This window comes from Sceloporus undulatus, chromosome 1 (assembly GCF_019175285.1).
Source record: "Sceloporus undulatus isolate JIND9_A2432 ecotype Alabama chromosome 1, SceUnd_v1.1, whole genome shotgun sequence".
Classification (NCBI taxonomy): Eukaryota; Metazoa; Chordata; class Lepidosauria; order Squamata; family Phrynosomatidae; genus Sceloporus; species Sceloporus undulatus.
The window spans coordinates 288,494,531-288,510,366 of record NC_056522.1 but is presented as its reverse complement, the minus strand read 5'-3'; positions in this window follow the sequence as shown (position 1 = coordinate 288,510,366).

Genomic DNA, 15,836 nt, shown 5'->3' with positions numbered 1-15,836 from the left:
CGATTATCTGACATAATGTCGGATAATCTGGAGGGTCCAAAAAAAGGCTTGAAATCACTATGAATTGCAAACCTGAAGGTATTCACCCTGCTTGCTGCCACCACTGCCACACTTGGGGCCGTGTTTTGGGGCAAGGCTTCACTCGCCCTTCTCTCCTTGCCCATTGCAGCCGCCATGTTTGGGGCATGTCTGGGGGCGTGGAAATACCTACAGCCATGCCCCCAAGCAGCCGTGATGTCGGATGATCCGGAATGTCAGATAAACAAAGGATGGATAATTGAGTCTCTACTGTATTTGAATTTTGTACAGTAGCACCACTTAGAGAGAAAAGAAAGATAGCTTCTCACTACCTCGCCTGCCTCAAACATGAAATAACTCCATATATGTGGTTATGCCCAACTTTTTGATACATAGACTGAACATTATAGCCAGCTATAGTAAGCATGCCAAAAGTACAAATCATTTTGCTTTGAATTTTTTTAAAAAAAATGAATAGAAATTTACCCTGCATTTAATAGATATACATATAGATATTAGGTGCCAAAAAACCAACCCCCCAAAAAATCTATTCAGCTGCTTCTAAGCAGGGTCCCACATTCCTAGATACCATGTTTGTGCCCTGGAGAATGCAGAGCCAGATGGAAATGCTGTTCTTAGCTTCAGCGTTGAAGCACAAGTAGGAAGAACTGGCACACTGAGCTGATTCTTCTATATCCTGTGGCTGGCTAGCAAATCAGGATCCAGATTAGCTCAGTGAGGGGTGGTTCTTTCTAGGCAAACCTGACAGTGGAACTCATTTCTTAGTTTTCCTCAGTAATATAAAGCTATTTCCTAGTGCACCACAACTTTATTGGGCTAGTGGGAAGCTTATCGTGTGTGCGCATTTGCCTTCAAGTTGCCTGTTGAGTTATGGTGACTCTATGAATCTCATAGGGTATTTTTTTTAGACAAGGAATACTTAGAGGTGTTTTGCCAGTAACTTCCTCTGGGCACCACAATTCAAAAAGGACATTGAGAAACTGGAGCGTGTCTAAAGGAGGGCGACAAAAATGGTGAAGGGTCTGGAAACCATGCCCTATGAGGAACGACTTAGGGAGCTGGGGATGTTTAGCCTGGAGAAAAGAAGGTTAAGAGGTGATATGATAGCCCTGATCAAATATTTGAAGGGCTGTCATATTGAGGAGGGAGCAAGCTTGTTTTCTGCTGCTCCAGAGAACAGGACCCGGAACAATGGATGCAAGCTACAGGAAAAGAGATTCCACTTCAACATTAGAAGGAACTTCCTGACAGTAAGGGCTGTTCGACAGTGGAACACACTCCCTTGGAGTGTGGTGGAGTCTCCTTCTTTGGAGGTCTTTAAGCAGAGGCTGGATGGCCATCTGTCGGGGATGCTTTGATTGAGATTTCCTGCATGGCAGGTGGCTGGACTAGATGACATTTGTGGTCTCTTCCAACTCTACGATTCTATGATTCTATGACAAGCTTCACTCTTCATCCTACATGTGTTGACTTGAATGTCAGCAGAGGGGCAAGTACTACTGAATGTGGGGTATCTGCAGAGACATTCAATCAATGCCATCTCTTTTTACAGACATCTGCTGAATACAATTCATAATAAATACTTGACGATGGCTTGCAATTCAAAGAACTGGACACTTGTCACTGAAGATTCTAGAAGGCTTAAATCAAATCATATTTGCATGATCAATTCAAAAAATTTAGAAACAACTGGGAATGGTTAATGAATAACTAAGTTGTGCACATTGGGAAATTGTTCTGAAAGGTTAATTATAGGTCTGACATGGACAGGCTTAAAAAAATAAAACAGAAGCATGTGGAAGGCATCAAGCTCACAATTTTTAACATGAACAGCACTAACAGACCTTTTCTATTGCCAGGCACAACCCCTGTAATTCTACAAATTAGGCCAAGCCCCTGAGAATAGTGCGTCTGCAGCTGCTGAGCAGATGTGGGGATGAAAAATGAGGCAGATTCATCCAAATAAAACTGGATGGTTTTGCAGTTAATAAAATTACTACTAATCTGGTGCTAACTGACTAGAGTCCCATATAAAAAGATCATGCATTTCTTCTTAAAGGAGAACACATAGCAGGGTTGAAAGTTAAAGGTAAGAGCTCATGGAAAGCCCATTTCAAATGGGGAGTAATTGCTGTTTTCTTATTAATGACACAGATTGAGACTGAGAAAAGACAGATATTTTATTACTGCAGGATAGGACATGGCTAAAGCAGTAAGTTAGCACTTCTTCAAAAGCAGCTTTTCACAAAAGGCCTAAGTCAAATGAGGCCTGTTTTGACAAGAAAATACAGTGGGGAATCTACAAAATTATTTTGCTCAGGCAATTACTCTACTGGGACCACATACTCAAGGCAGGAATCATATGACTGTCCTTCATTATAGGCTTTACTACAGTATCTCTAATCTGATGCTCTCTACATGTTTTGGACTAATATTCTCCAGAATTGCAGGAGGTTGAATTGTGCTTTCTTCACTCATGATGTTTCTTATCTGTGGGAGGAGAGGTTGTTTGAGCTAGTTTTGGGTTTTTCATGCCTTATCCTGAGCAAATTAAAGTCTCTGTTTTGTCTGTGTTTTTGTCTTTGGGATATGTCTTGTTAAAATTTTGAGTATTATTTTATCACATTGTATTTTTTCAGGGTCCCTTTCATTCTAGGACTTGTAGCCCCTGTTAGGAAGTTTCTAATTAGGGGAATTTTCTAGCTAGCTCAAATTGCCAAGAGGGAGGGGTAACAACGCCCTCCTGAAACAGTGTCCCTAAGTATATACCAAAGGACCAAATAATCCCTTAAGAGATGACGTGGAGACCAGCTTCTCAAATTAAAGTCCAAATATTTATTAAGAGGGGAACACGCACATACCACAGTGAGCACATACACACACATATACACACAAGAGACTCAATGAAAGTAAAGGTGGGAGAGTGGAAAAGATGGTGAGGCAGAACTACAGGTGATGCTCACTTCCGAAGGCTTCTCTGGGAGTCCAATGTTGAAATGGATGATGGAAGACACAGCCACAGAAAGGGGGGGGGGGGGGGGGGGTTGGCCAAGGGAGCTGAAATCAGAGTCCAGTCTGGCATGGAGACGAGCTGTATTCTGAAAACAGCACACCTGAGTGAGCAAATCAAGGGGTTCTTATGGGCAAAATCTAGCCTCTGGCGATGAGCTTAATGGGTTGGCCAAAATCCTAGACAAAGATGTTTGATTGCCTGGGTTGTGTTAAGATGAGGTGTGGGGTGGTCTGGTCAATGCAGTCGGGTCTGACACAATCGGGGGGGGGGGGGGGGGGGAGACAAACAGATAGATGGATGAGTCGTTGATTTGATCACCGGCCCATTAGTTGTGAGACTGAGAACAAACAGTCAGCATTGTGTTGGTTTTGGAAGTGCTGGCTCCCTCATTAGCAACTCTCAAGCTACCTTTGGGGATTTTCTGTGTGTATTGTTTCTAGGGATAATGCCTCCTCCCTTGCAAGTTGCCTACCTGTTCTTCACGCTTCGGAGAAATGGCGTTTCCACTAGGAGGTCAGTTTGAGGTCAGGGTGAACTCCATACTCCAAAATTTAATAAAAATGCAGCTGTACTAACACCACGCCCCACCCCATACATAACCTCTTAGTATTTTAGTAACTGCATCTTATTTGTAGTCCTAGAATACCATCTTATGAATACTAAAGACACCAGGCAATGCACAGCTTGTATTGTTTCACATTCTACAGATGCTGATGTACAGTTTGGACTATAATAGCATATTATCAGAAAGTTTTAGCCTTATTTAAGGGGTCAAATTACTCATGTGGTGAGGGTGCATGGGGACAAGTGTGCTAGTAGCCCTTTCATTATATTCTCTTTGCCCTTCATTAGTTGGTGGCATAGTAAATGCAGGGAGAGGAAAACCTTCAACAATGCACAGATGAGGAATCAGGCCATGAACTTTACTGTGAGAACAAGGGTGCTATAAAAATGTATCTATTTCCATCTGTTATGTATTGGAGGGTCCAGCTGTGAAATTCTACTAAGACCCCAGTTTTATGACCAGGCCAGAAATGTAGAAAACGGCCATGCTCAACCTCAGATTTGGATCATATGTTCTTCAGGTCTGAAACTTTGAGATGTGAGGAAAGAAACTGGAGTCTACAAGCTGGGAAAAACAGCAACAGTAGTTCTAGATTTATATACACAAACCAATGCATCTGCAAGTTTCAATGTGTTTTTCAGTACCGATCTTAATCCAGGAGTGCTTTTAGTACCTGTCTGAACAGTTACGATATCTTTGAACAGTTATGCTGCCTTTACTGATAAACATTTGAGAAATGTATCTATGATGGAAGATTCTGGAATTGGTGAGTGATTCCAGCTGCCTTGCTAAATGTAAGGCAATTTCCCCCTCCCTTGAGAAAGACTGGTATCCCAAATGCATTGGGAATTAAAGATACTGTTTTGTCTATGCAGCTGGTACTGTTTCTGTTTCCTCTTGCATTTTTTCCACAGCTGTTGGAACCTTTTTATGGCTTCCAGCTGGGAGCCAATTCCTGAAGATACTGCTCCTTTACACATATAAGGCCAGTGGGTAGCCATGAATTCTGTTTTGTCATGAATTCTCATCTTGCATTCAATCAGGTCTTAGAGAGCTGCAGCACCATGTTTTGTGGTTCTTTAGCTGTTCCATCCCAGTGATACATGAAAAGTCCTCCTGTATTATTTTGTGACCAAGCAACATCAGAGTGTGGCCAAGATGGAAAGGAATTTTTTGATGAGGAAGAACAGACAAGCTAGGAGAAGTTGCAGCTGTTTGCTTTTGCTACAGTATGCTAGGAAGGGCATAATTCCACCCCTCTTTTCTTCTCTCTTCTGCTGAGTTACCTGAGAGCAAACTACTTTTGCACTTTGAACTTAAATCCAAAACAGGTCACCGCAAAAGGGCAGATTGGGGCCAGTCCACAGCTGCTCACCCTGGAGCCGTGGCAAACAGATGTGTGTGGCACCAATCTACCTTGTCCCTGTGGTCCTGGATGGCACTCTGAAAAGAAGCGGTTTTTTACTGCTCCTTTTCAGAGTGGCTTTTCCAGGTGGCTTTGGGGCATGCATCAAGTGATTGCCATGCCCCAAGCCACCCAGAAGTGGGCTTATTATGTCTGTCTGTTTCATCCCTTAATTAGCAATAATAGAAGTAAGCAGAGAACAAAAGGGGAAGGCAAGCAGACAGGAGAGAAACTGGGACATTTTAAAGGCATCTGAAAAAGTGGGATGACAAATGATTAACTGGGACTGTCTTTGCCAAATCAGGACATTTGGAGGGCATGGAATTTTAGGGCCAGCCTTTCTGCTATACTGTTGGCAGACCTGCTGCAGGTCCCTTGGAGTTGTGGGGGTAATGCTGAAGAAAAAAGGCTGTAGCTTTCTTTCACTGCTTCCCTGCCATGTCCTGAATCTCCTCAATGTTTGCAATCTCATCACTAATTTGTGCATAATTTGAACAATTGAGTAAAAATGCACAAGAAGGGGTTGTGAAATGCACAGACATTGTAGAACTGAAAATGGGATCATACATGCAGATTTTGGTGCTTCTCTTTATTGTGCTTGGTATTTTGCTTGTAATTAATTTATTAATTTAATTATTTACTTCCACTCCCTGAGATGCAGAAGGCTATATGAACCAAGCCCACATGTTGTACTCCATTTTGACATAGCTGAGATTCATATAGTGACTTTATGTCATGGTTGTCACATTATGGTCATGATTCCACATGGTCATGCATAGCCTAAGAGTTCCACATGTAAAACTTGATACAGCTCCCCAGTCAGCAGCCCTGGGGGTCACCTGGTCATTTCATGGCTGGTAGAAAGCAGAGGGGGTTGGAGAACCATTTGGTTGTGTTCCTTTAGCGAGATGTAGACTAAGGACACCTTCCATCAAGTTCCCTCAGGATTCTTCTAAGGGTCTTCATGGATGATGGCATCAATATGTCTCTCTTTATGGGAACATAGCCAGATGCTACTCCAATCCTCTGTGCTCTTCAGCCAGTGAATGGCCATTGGGGCCAGTAACACAGTGAGTCCTGGGGTGCTTTGGTCATTGTGGAGGGAGAAAGGGAATACCAACCTCCATGACAGCCATAAAAATACATATGCAAACATAAGATGGAATTACACTTGTGTAGAGCTAGTATGGGGTAATGGTTTGAGTACTAGACAATGACTCTGGAGAACAGAGTTGAAATCCCTGCTGGGTTATGAAACCCATGGTGACCTTAGGCAATTCACATTGTCTCAGCCATAGAGGAAGACAAAGGCAAGCCCCATCTGTACAAATATTGCTAAGAAAACTCCATAATAGGGTCACCATAGGTCAGAAATGACTTGAAGGAATACAGGGTGTTGTCTGTTGTATGGTTCTGTGCATACCAAGAAGCCACTTCTATGAGGTGGCACTTTTTAATAGAAAATGGCCCCCATGGACCTATAGATGTGGAAGATACCAATTTATAAGGGAAATGTACCTTTAAAAGGTGATCCTAAGCCAGCACTGAGTGTAGTAAGAAATACAGTTTAATCCGGAAAGCACAATTAATATAGTGAGCTCACTTTGCACCATTCACTCAAATGATTCCCAGAGATGACAAATATTGCTGGCTCCAGCTGTACATTTTTCATGCCACTGAAGAAGGACTGCCTTTGGATGAAGAATGGTTATTATTACACAAGAGAGTTTAGGAACTGAAATTAATTGCTATCCACATGTATCTCTGATTCTGAACTAATTCCAACATCATAAGCTTGGCATTTTGAAATGGAAAAGAACTTCCTGCTTCTAAAACATTATAGCCAGAACAACATGATTTTAAAAAACACAAAAACATCAGCATATGACTAAAATAATGACTTCGGGAGATTTAATTTGAAGATGAAAGGGTAGTAAAGTAGGCAATTATAAGCCATTCAAGATAGAAGATATGGAAGTCACCTTATGGAATAATAATAATAATAATAATAATAATAATAATAATAATAATAATAATATTTATTTGTGTTTCCCCGCCTCTCCCAAAGGATCGAAGCGGGGTTACAGACTACTAAAATCAATACATACCATGCAATACAATACACTTTTAAAACACAAAATGGTACATCTATACAAACATCAGTAAAATACAACAATCCAACAGCATCCAACATCCAAAGGCAGTCCTTCTTCAGTGGCATGAAAAACTTATCTTTGGTTTAGTCTCCACTATAGCAATTAATTTTGTAGCTGAAGTTTATGGATCTGCACAAATATTTACTTTTTCCAGTCAACATTTTATTGAAATCTACAGGGATCCGAAGGATTTGAATTTTTAGTTTTAGATTCTAGGATAGAATCAGTGTATATTTCAGGTTTTAGAAAGAGAATTCTTTCTTGGTGGCCAACACCATTCACTCAATCGTTTCAGGTAGATTTGTGCTGGTTTAGGGATTAACTATTTCCACTCAACCTGTGAATGAGCAAAACTCCTCTGATGGCACAAATCCCATTGTTGTGAAGTGTTAGCACAAGATTTGTAGATCAACCAGGACAGCCTTTCTCAACAAGTTGCCCTCCAGATCTGTTAGATTACAGTGACAATTTCCTATTTTCTAATGGCTGAGAATGGTGGGTGTTTTAATCCAACACTTTTAGAGTACAATAGATTGGTAAATATTGAGCTGCAACAGAGGTCAACAACATTTGACTCCAATACTTGGGGGGGGGGGTCCCACTCCAATACTTGGGGGGAAATGTCCTCAAAGTAGCAAATTACACCCATAGATATCTCTAAGGCAGCCATTTCACCTTCAAATGTACTTTCTACATCCTCAGCCTCTTTTAGCCTTCTTTAGAAGCAGGAGGTAATCATCCAGAGTGAGGAACAACCCTATTTGGGTCAGGAAAATAAATATAGAAACTGGAAGTGATTGGTGGTAGCAGCCAGGAGAAGGAACTGCAGTTTGGCATTTGAATGTAATCCCCTCCACAGGCCTGCCTTGGATTATATTAAACTAGCCTGCCTTGGATTACATTAAGGTAGCAGTTCCCAACCTGTTCTCAGTGGAACCCTTAGGGCTCTGTGAGTTAAAAAGAATGGGAACCCTGCATTAAAGGTTTCTTTAGATGCCATCTTGTTTTTTTCATTGTTGCCAGCTCCCTAGAGAACCAGAGGACTAGTTTAGTGCTACACTGTGAGAGGGGACACTCAGGAGCAATTGTGTCCACTGCCTTAGTCTCCTCATTCCAGAGCTTCAACAACACCACCTGCTGAGGCAACAGGAAACTCCTTAAGAGCCCTCAGGAGTCCAACCAGATCCATAAGCGTCCTGGGTGTACCATCATAATTTATCTCCTACCCCTGCAGAGGCTCTGATCCCCAGTGAGTCTAACCCTGACCAGGCCGTGGTCTGTCCATGACAATGGAACTATAGAATGTCCCTCCACTCCCAGATCACCATCATCCCATCCAGTACAGAAAATAAGTATACTCAGCAAAATGAGTAGGGTCAAATACCACTTGAGGCACACCCATGATGACATGGAGGTCATGAAGTCCTGAGCTACTTCTGAAAGATCAGTCTCAGCATGGATGTTGAAGTCCTCCAACAGCACAAGCTGAGAGGATTCCAACACAAACCCTGAGATCATCCTGAGCAGCTGGTTGAATGGTACACCTACAAAATCCCTAAAGTGTCCTGTCCCCACTCGCAGCTTTAAATTTGTTGTTAACCACCATGGAGTTGATTTCGACCCATGGTGACCCTATAGATGAAACATCTCCAAGACTCCCTGTCCTATACTGCTCTGCTCAGTTCCTGCAAATTCATACTTGTGACCTCCTTTATAGAGTCTATCCACCTAGCACACAGCCTTCTTCTCTTTCTGCTTCCCTCCATTATTATTTTTTTCCAGTGAGTCATGCCTTCTCATGATGTGGCCAAAGTACAGCAGCCTTAGTTTAGTCATCTTGGCTTCCAGATAGAGAGATTTCTGATTTGATCTGTTCTAGCACCCATTTCTTTGACTTCTTGGCTGTCCATGGTATCTTCAGCACTCTTCTCCAGCACAGCATTTCAAATGGATTTATTTCCTTCCTATCCACTTTCTTAACTGTCCAGCTCTTGCATCCATACATGATAATAGGGAATACAATGGCTTGTGCAATTATAACTTTCATGCTCAGTTGTATATCTTTACATTTTAGGATCTTTTCTAGTTCTTTCATAACTGCCCTCCCCTTTTCTTCTTCTTCTTATGATTTCTTGATTGTAGTCCTCACTCCAATCAATGTTTGATCCTAGGTATGAGGACTCTTTTATTATTTCTATTTCTGCCTTGTCTAGCTTGAATTTGTGTAAATTCTCCATGGTCATTATCTTTGGGGGGATTTTATGTTCAACAATAAGCTGGCCTTTGCATTTTCTTCCTTGATCTTCTTTAGTAGTTTCTCTAGGTCTGTGATGTTTTCTGCTAGTAGTGTTGGTCCTCTTCATACCTTAATTTGTTGATATTCCTTCTTTCTCTTCTCATTCCTCCTTCTCCTGTGTTCAAGCCTTCTTTTCATATAATATGTTCAGATATGTTTCATATAATATGAACAGGTAGGGTGAAGGGATGCAGCCTTGCCTGATCCCTGTGCCAATTGGGAACTATTCTGTTTCTCTGCGTTCTGTTCTGACAGTAGTCTCTTGTCCTAAATACAGATTTCTCATCAAGATTATCACATGTCTTGGCACTCTCATGTCTTTAAGGGTGTTCTATAGCCTTTTGTGATCTTTTGTGATTAGTTTTAAATACACTTACTCAAACCCTGCAGATTTGGCATGAAACGCTTGGTCAAGGGAATGAAATCACAATAGACCTGCTCCCCAGAAGTTGCCTGTTGTTACACATAGAAATATTGTGGACAAAATTGAGATAAATTACCATCATCACCTCAGCCTCATCCAAACAGATTTCTGTGAACAGGCTAGTTTGGCATGCTCATCCAGGATTTTATCCTGAATGGCAGTTGTTTACCTATTCATGGACCTGGCATTAAGCAACAACATTTCCAACTTGGAAGGACTGTTACCATGGTGGCCCAGACTTTTTAGAACAGGGGGACCAGCCACCTCTAAAGTATACCATCAAGCGGTCCCTGGAACACAGTGTGATCCTAGGAACATGAAATCATCTAGAGTTTGACTAATTCTGAATGTGGATGATCAAGATCCAATATAATGAATCTAACAGGAACAACATTATGAATCTAATAATTTTATCATAAACAATTAATCTTAAGGAATATCATGTACCACTTCTGGACTTTACTGTATTGGAGATAATTTATAGTTCTAAGGCCCCATACAGACAGCCCAAAATAAAGCTGCTTTGGGTCACTTTCGAGGTATGCTGTTTAAATAATGCATGCGGCCTAAGAGTCCAGAAGCCACACCAAAGCCACAATCCAGTCCTAAGGAGTGGTGCACAGCTTTGGTGCAGCTTCCAGACTCTTAGGACGCATGCATCATGTAAACAGCATACCTCCAAAGTGACCCGAAGCAGCTTTATTTTGGCCTGTCTGTATGGGGCCTAAATTTGCTCATATGAATCCCTAATGTGGAAGTGTTACAGATGATTATGAGAGAAATGTTTCTTCCTCTCATAGAGCTTCCAAAGTGTTTTTCACAAGTGCAAGCATTTTCTGTCAGCTGTTGCATTCAGCTTCCAGTTAACTCTAATCAAAACATTTCAGCCTCATTTCCTCTCTCACTGGAAGAGACATGTATCTCCACTTCCTGTTGGAAGCTGGCACTATGCAGTGCTAAAACAGCTGTTGCTGTCCCTTTGCAGGGTTCTATATTCTGCCAATGGCTGGACAGAGGCACTTTATAATGTTCAGAAATCTCCCTTGAACAACTGTGAGACAGTTTCATTACTTATTAGCTTACGAATTATGATACACTGCTCATGGGAAATACATGCACAGCTGGAACCTATGATATGACACGTGATTATTACAAGACATGATCTAGTGGTTAACTCAGACCTTGGAAGCCACCTCAGGCACAGCGTGTGGCTCCTGTCATACGCAGGAAGATTAGGTCAGAAAGAACATTTTCCTTACATCTGCTGTCATATATTTTAGGGCAAAGAGAGTGTCTCTTGGCTTCAACCTGATCACCACACCCTATTTCTATTTCCTCCCCACTGGAACCACAATAACTAGGCTGGCCTTGGTCTAACTATGACTCCATAACATATGGTGCAGCTGTTCCAGCCATTTTATAGTTGACCACCAGAGCACAAAGAGAAATGCTGAAGGTCACATGAATTATTTTGTGCACTCAGAATTTCAGCACATACTCTTGTGATTTTCTAACTTGATATTTTGAAGGAACATGCTATTTCTTGAAGAAAAGCAACTTTTATTTTTCAAGTTTCTAACAAAATAAGAATAGAAGATTGAACAAAATCGTACAGTACTGAAACTTCCTTTGTGGAAAAGGCAGACTGAGATATACCTCGCATTTACAGCAGTCATGGCTGAGGATTTGTTTTCCTCTCCATGCTAGTATACTTCTTTCTAATCCTTTTCGTCTGAAAGGAATAATCTTGAAAACTACACTGGCAAATGTCAGTAATGTACTACTGCCAGAGTCAAGGCACTAAAAAAAATAGGTGTGTGGTTTTTTTTTAACAAAATCTAAAACGTTGCCTTTTTTCCAGTTACCTCAGTGGAAGGGGGATGACAACAAAATAATTATGTCCTTTAAATGCCAACATGTGGTGTTCCAGAGCCTGGCTACATTGGCTTACTGAGAAAGCAGTAGATGTTTGCCTAGCAATTTTGTATATTGCTTATATTTATCCAAGACACTGAATTAGCTAAGGCTTGTCCTGGTATGAAAAATGACATAGGTGTTGGATGTAGGTGGCCAGCAGTTTCTGAAAACAGGATACGCTCCAAGGTACTTCAGGTCACCCCAGAGACAACGAACAAATTCTCCCTCTCTTCAAAGGTTAGCAATCTTTTTATGAAACTCCAAGAAGGACAATTCATTTGCTCAGCATTAGTATGTCTTGAAACTAAATTTACAGAGGTGTGTTTGCTTCATTTTCTGGTTAAAAGAGAAAAAGGTGAGTTCAAAATGTGGCCCTTAAAAAATAAAGCTGAGATGGATGCCAGGGACTAAAAAAATGGCTCTTTGCCATGTTTCTAAGATCCAGTTGAGATGCCATAGCAACGTAGGGTTGCCAGATCTCACAGCCTGGCTGCCTAGTTTCTGTGAGACATCTCCAGGTGCGTATATATGCCTTCTGGTTGCCTGTTAACTTATGATGACCCCACAAATTGCATAGGGTTTACTTATGGTTTGCCAGTTCCTTCCTCTGAAATACAGTTTAAAGTATTTGCTATACCTGCTATTGGCAGTCTCTCATGTGGAAGATTAGGGTACAAAATGGTTGTTTCAGCTCTGGACAAAAGATAAAGGTTGTGTGCAAATCTCCAGCTCAGCAGCAGATTGCTACAATTTGTAAGGCTTAATTGTTGGGTTGCTACAACGTGTAAAACCTTTGGGAGGGGGTTTCTATGTATTTACTGAGTTAGCTTCCTCCTTCTCTCCCACTCATTGTGGCACTGAGCATCACCTCTGCTCTACTTTGCATCCACCTTCTGTCTATTAGGCTAGATTAAATGTTCCTCATCCCAACTGGAAACAGAACCTTTAACTATGATTTTTGCCTTAATTTCCAGACAAATAAATATATGTTCCCTCTCTGCCTCTTCCTCCACTCATGTGTGTGTATGTGAATTCAAATTACAAGCTGTAAGCAACTGTGGATGACACTTAATACATAATACTTAATGATATCACCAGGAGCTGTCCCTAGGCCTCATGTTTTGGCCCAGAAGACTCTGGATCTATGAGGGTGCACCCATACTGTAGAAATCATGTGGTTTGGCACCACATTACCTGCCATGCCTCTACTGTACAGAACCCTGAGATTTTTAGTCTTATGAGGCACCAGTACTCTTTGGCAGATAAGACCTTGGAAAATTAGGAATCACAGGATTCCATAAGCTGGAGCTACATCACTTAAAGTGGTGTCAAACTGCATTATTTCTACAGTGTAGACACACCCTCGGATAACAGAACTGCTGCTGGGTCCATTGCTCAACAAGACTAACAGAAACAGAGGCTCAGAAAAGAAGCACCATCATATGGAGGTTATTTGTGTGTCTGCTACAATACTTTATTGAACTGGAATGGTTTATAAAAGTGGCAGTATACCACCAACACAGCAGAGTTGCAGGCTGTCACAGATGAAGCTCCTTCATGAGTGTGGCTGAACTGTAAGAAAGCCAAATTAATCCCGCAGTGTTTTAAGAACAAGGCCTAAGAATTCTTTGCATTGTGACCATATGAAAGCATGCCTTCCAACTGTCCCAAGGAAAGTCCCAATTAATCCTCTATTGTCCCATTTTTTCAGCTGATTTTAAAATGTCCCAGTTTTTCTCTCCTTCTCCCACTTTCCCCTTTGTCTTCAGCTTATTTCAGTTGCTGTAAACTGAATCCAGAGTGCAAAAGTAGTTTTCACTCTGTTAATTCATCAGGGTGCCAAAGAGAGTAGGAGTGGAATTTGCAGTCTCTCCTAGTTTGTCTGTTTTTCCTCATCAAAGTGCTTTTCCATCTTGATCACACTCTAATGTTGCTTGGCCATATGCATCCCCAATTTTCATCTGTGAAATGCTGGAGGATATGAGAAAATGGTTACAGAACACTTCCTGTAGTACAAATAGGATATTGTTTAAAAGATTTTCTGAAAAAATATGGAAGAACAGGTTGTTTACTTGTAACTGAAGGATTCTTGGGTGGTCATCTGAGAACTCACATTTATGGGATTCCCCACACCTGCACAGAGAGTGTTTCATGCCTTCTAGAAATGAATGAGTCACAGACGTTGAAGAAGTAGGCAATGTGCCACCTTGCTTTCCTATGATGATCTACACCCAACCATAGACCAACGTAGCTAGGTTTAAGACACTGGATCTTCATTTATGCTTACAAGTTTCCTTCAGAGAGAGATAAAAAAAAGTTTGCTCTACAGAGTAATCCTACTGGTGCCTGGGTGAGACATCCTATCCAAAAGTCCTGCCAAGCTCACACAAGGAGAATGCAAGAGAAGGAACAGCAGTGTCTTTCTCCTCCCAGCTTTTGAATTAAAAATAATATTACTGTGTCCTAGCTATTGGTTAAAATTATGTTCTACATTTGCCATACATTTACTTCAATTCTATGAACATTTCAAGGGAACAGGAAGACTTTGACCTGAATCTTACTGGTTAAATAAATTAGATCCATTAGATGCATTATTCAGTGATGACTCAATTATGTGGGTAGAATCATATAATGATAGAATGAGAGAGTTGAAGAGACCACAAGGACCATCCAGTCCAAGCCCCTGCCATGAGGGAATACACAATCAAAGCACATGGCATATGGCATCTTGTTTCATTTGCACAACATTGACACTTAACAGAAGGAGAAATGGGAAATTAACATATTGTAACAGTTGGGGTGATGGACGCATAATACAATTAATGCATAAATTGGCATGCAAGATATTCTGATACACAAGCCTGATGTAGAGTCTCAGCCTAGGACCCAAAGCAGCTCACAAAGAGTAAGCTCAAAACAATACAATTTTAAAACACAAAATCATCACATCAAAATAACATGTTAAATCGATATAAAATCATTTAAAAGCATTGTTGTTGCTGCTGTTGTGTGCCTTCAAGTCATTTCTGACTTAACAGCAATCCTAAGCATGGGTTTACTATTGCCATCTTGTGAGACTGAGAGTGTGGCTTGCCCAAGATCATTCAGTGGTTTTACATGGCTGAGCCGGGATCCTGAGATCATAGTCCAAACGTGAAACCACTGCACCATGATGGGTCTCTTTTTTAAAAAAGCATTTAAAAGTCTAAAAAATAAAGCACCCTCCCCTTCCATAATAAGCCTCCCCGCAAGCAAATACATATTAAAAGCCGCTTAAGCAGAAATGTCTTTTCCTGCTGACTAAGGGGATCAGAAGGGGGCAGCAGCCTAACCTCCTGTGGAAGTTCAAGATGGTGAGAGCAGCCACCAAGAAGGCTCTCTCTTGTGTCCTCACCAAGCGAGCCAGATGGTGACGGATCACCAACTGATCCTGGGATGGTGATAAGACTGAGAGAAAGCCTTCCCTGTAGATCTTTGGGCTCTGATGGGTTTGTAGGGGAGATACAGTCTTTCAGATAGGGGCCTAAGCTGTATAGAGCTTTATAGATCATGATCAGCACCTGAATTGTGCCTGAAAACAAACTGGTGGACAGTGAAGTGTTTTAATAAGGGAGTTATATGTTCCCTGTAACTGCCCACAGTCAGCATTCTGGCTGCCACATTTTGGACTTGCTGTTGTTTCAGAACAGTTTCCAAAGGCAGGCCCACATTTCAGGCACTAGCATATTTTTCTTCTCTGACAATAAGAACCTAGAATTTAGTGGCAACATCTGAAAAAAGAGGCCCTCGATTTTTCTAAATTGCCCACTTTAAGGAGGGACACTACAAGGTGCTTCAACTGGGAAGCCCACTATAAAGGGGCTCCATTTATAAAGGATAAATAAAAATCTTTATAAGGAGAAATGGGAAATTAACATATTGTAACATTGGGGTGATGGACAGACTAGAAAGACTGCTTCAAATCCTGAAGTTTGGCACAAAAAGTTACTTGTGGGCCATTTCTCACCTCACCACCTGTGAG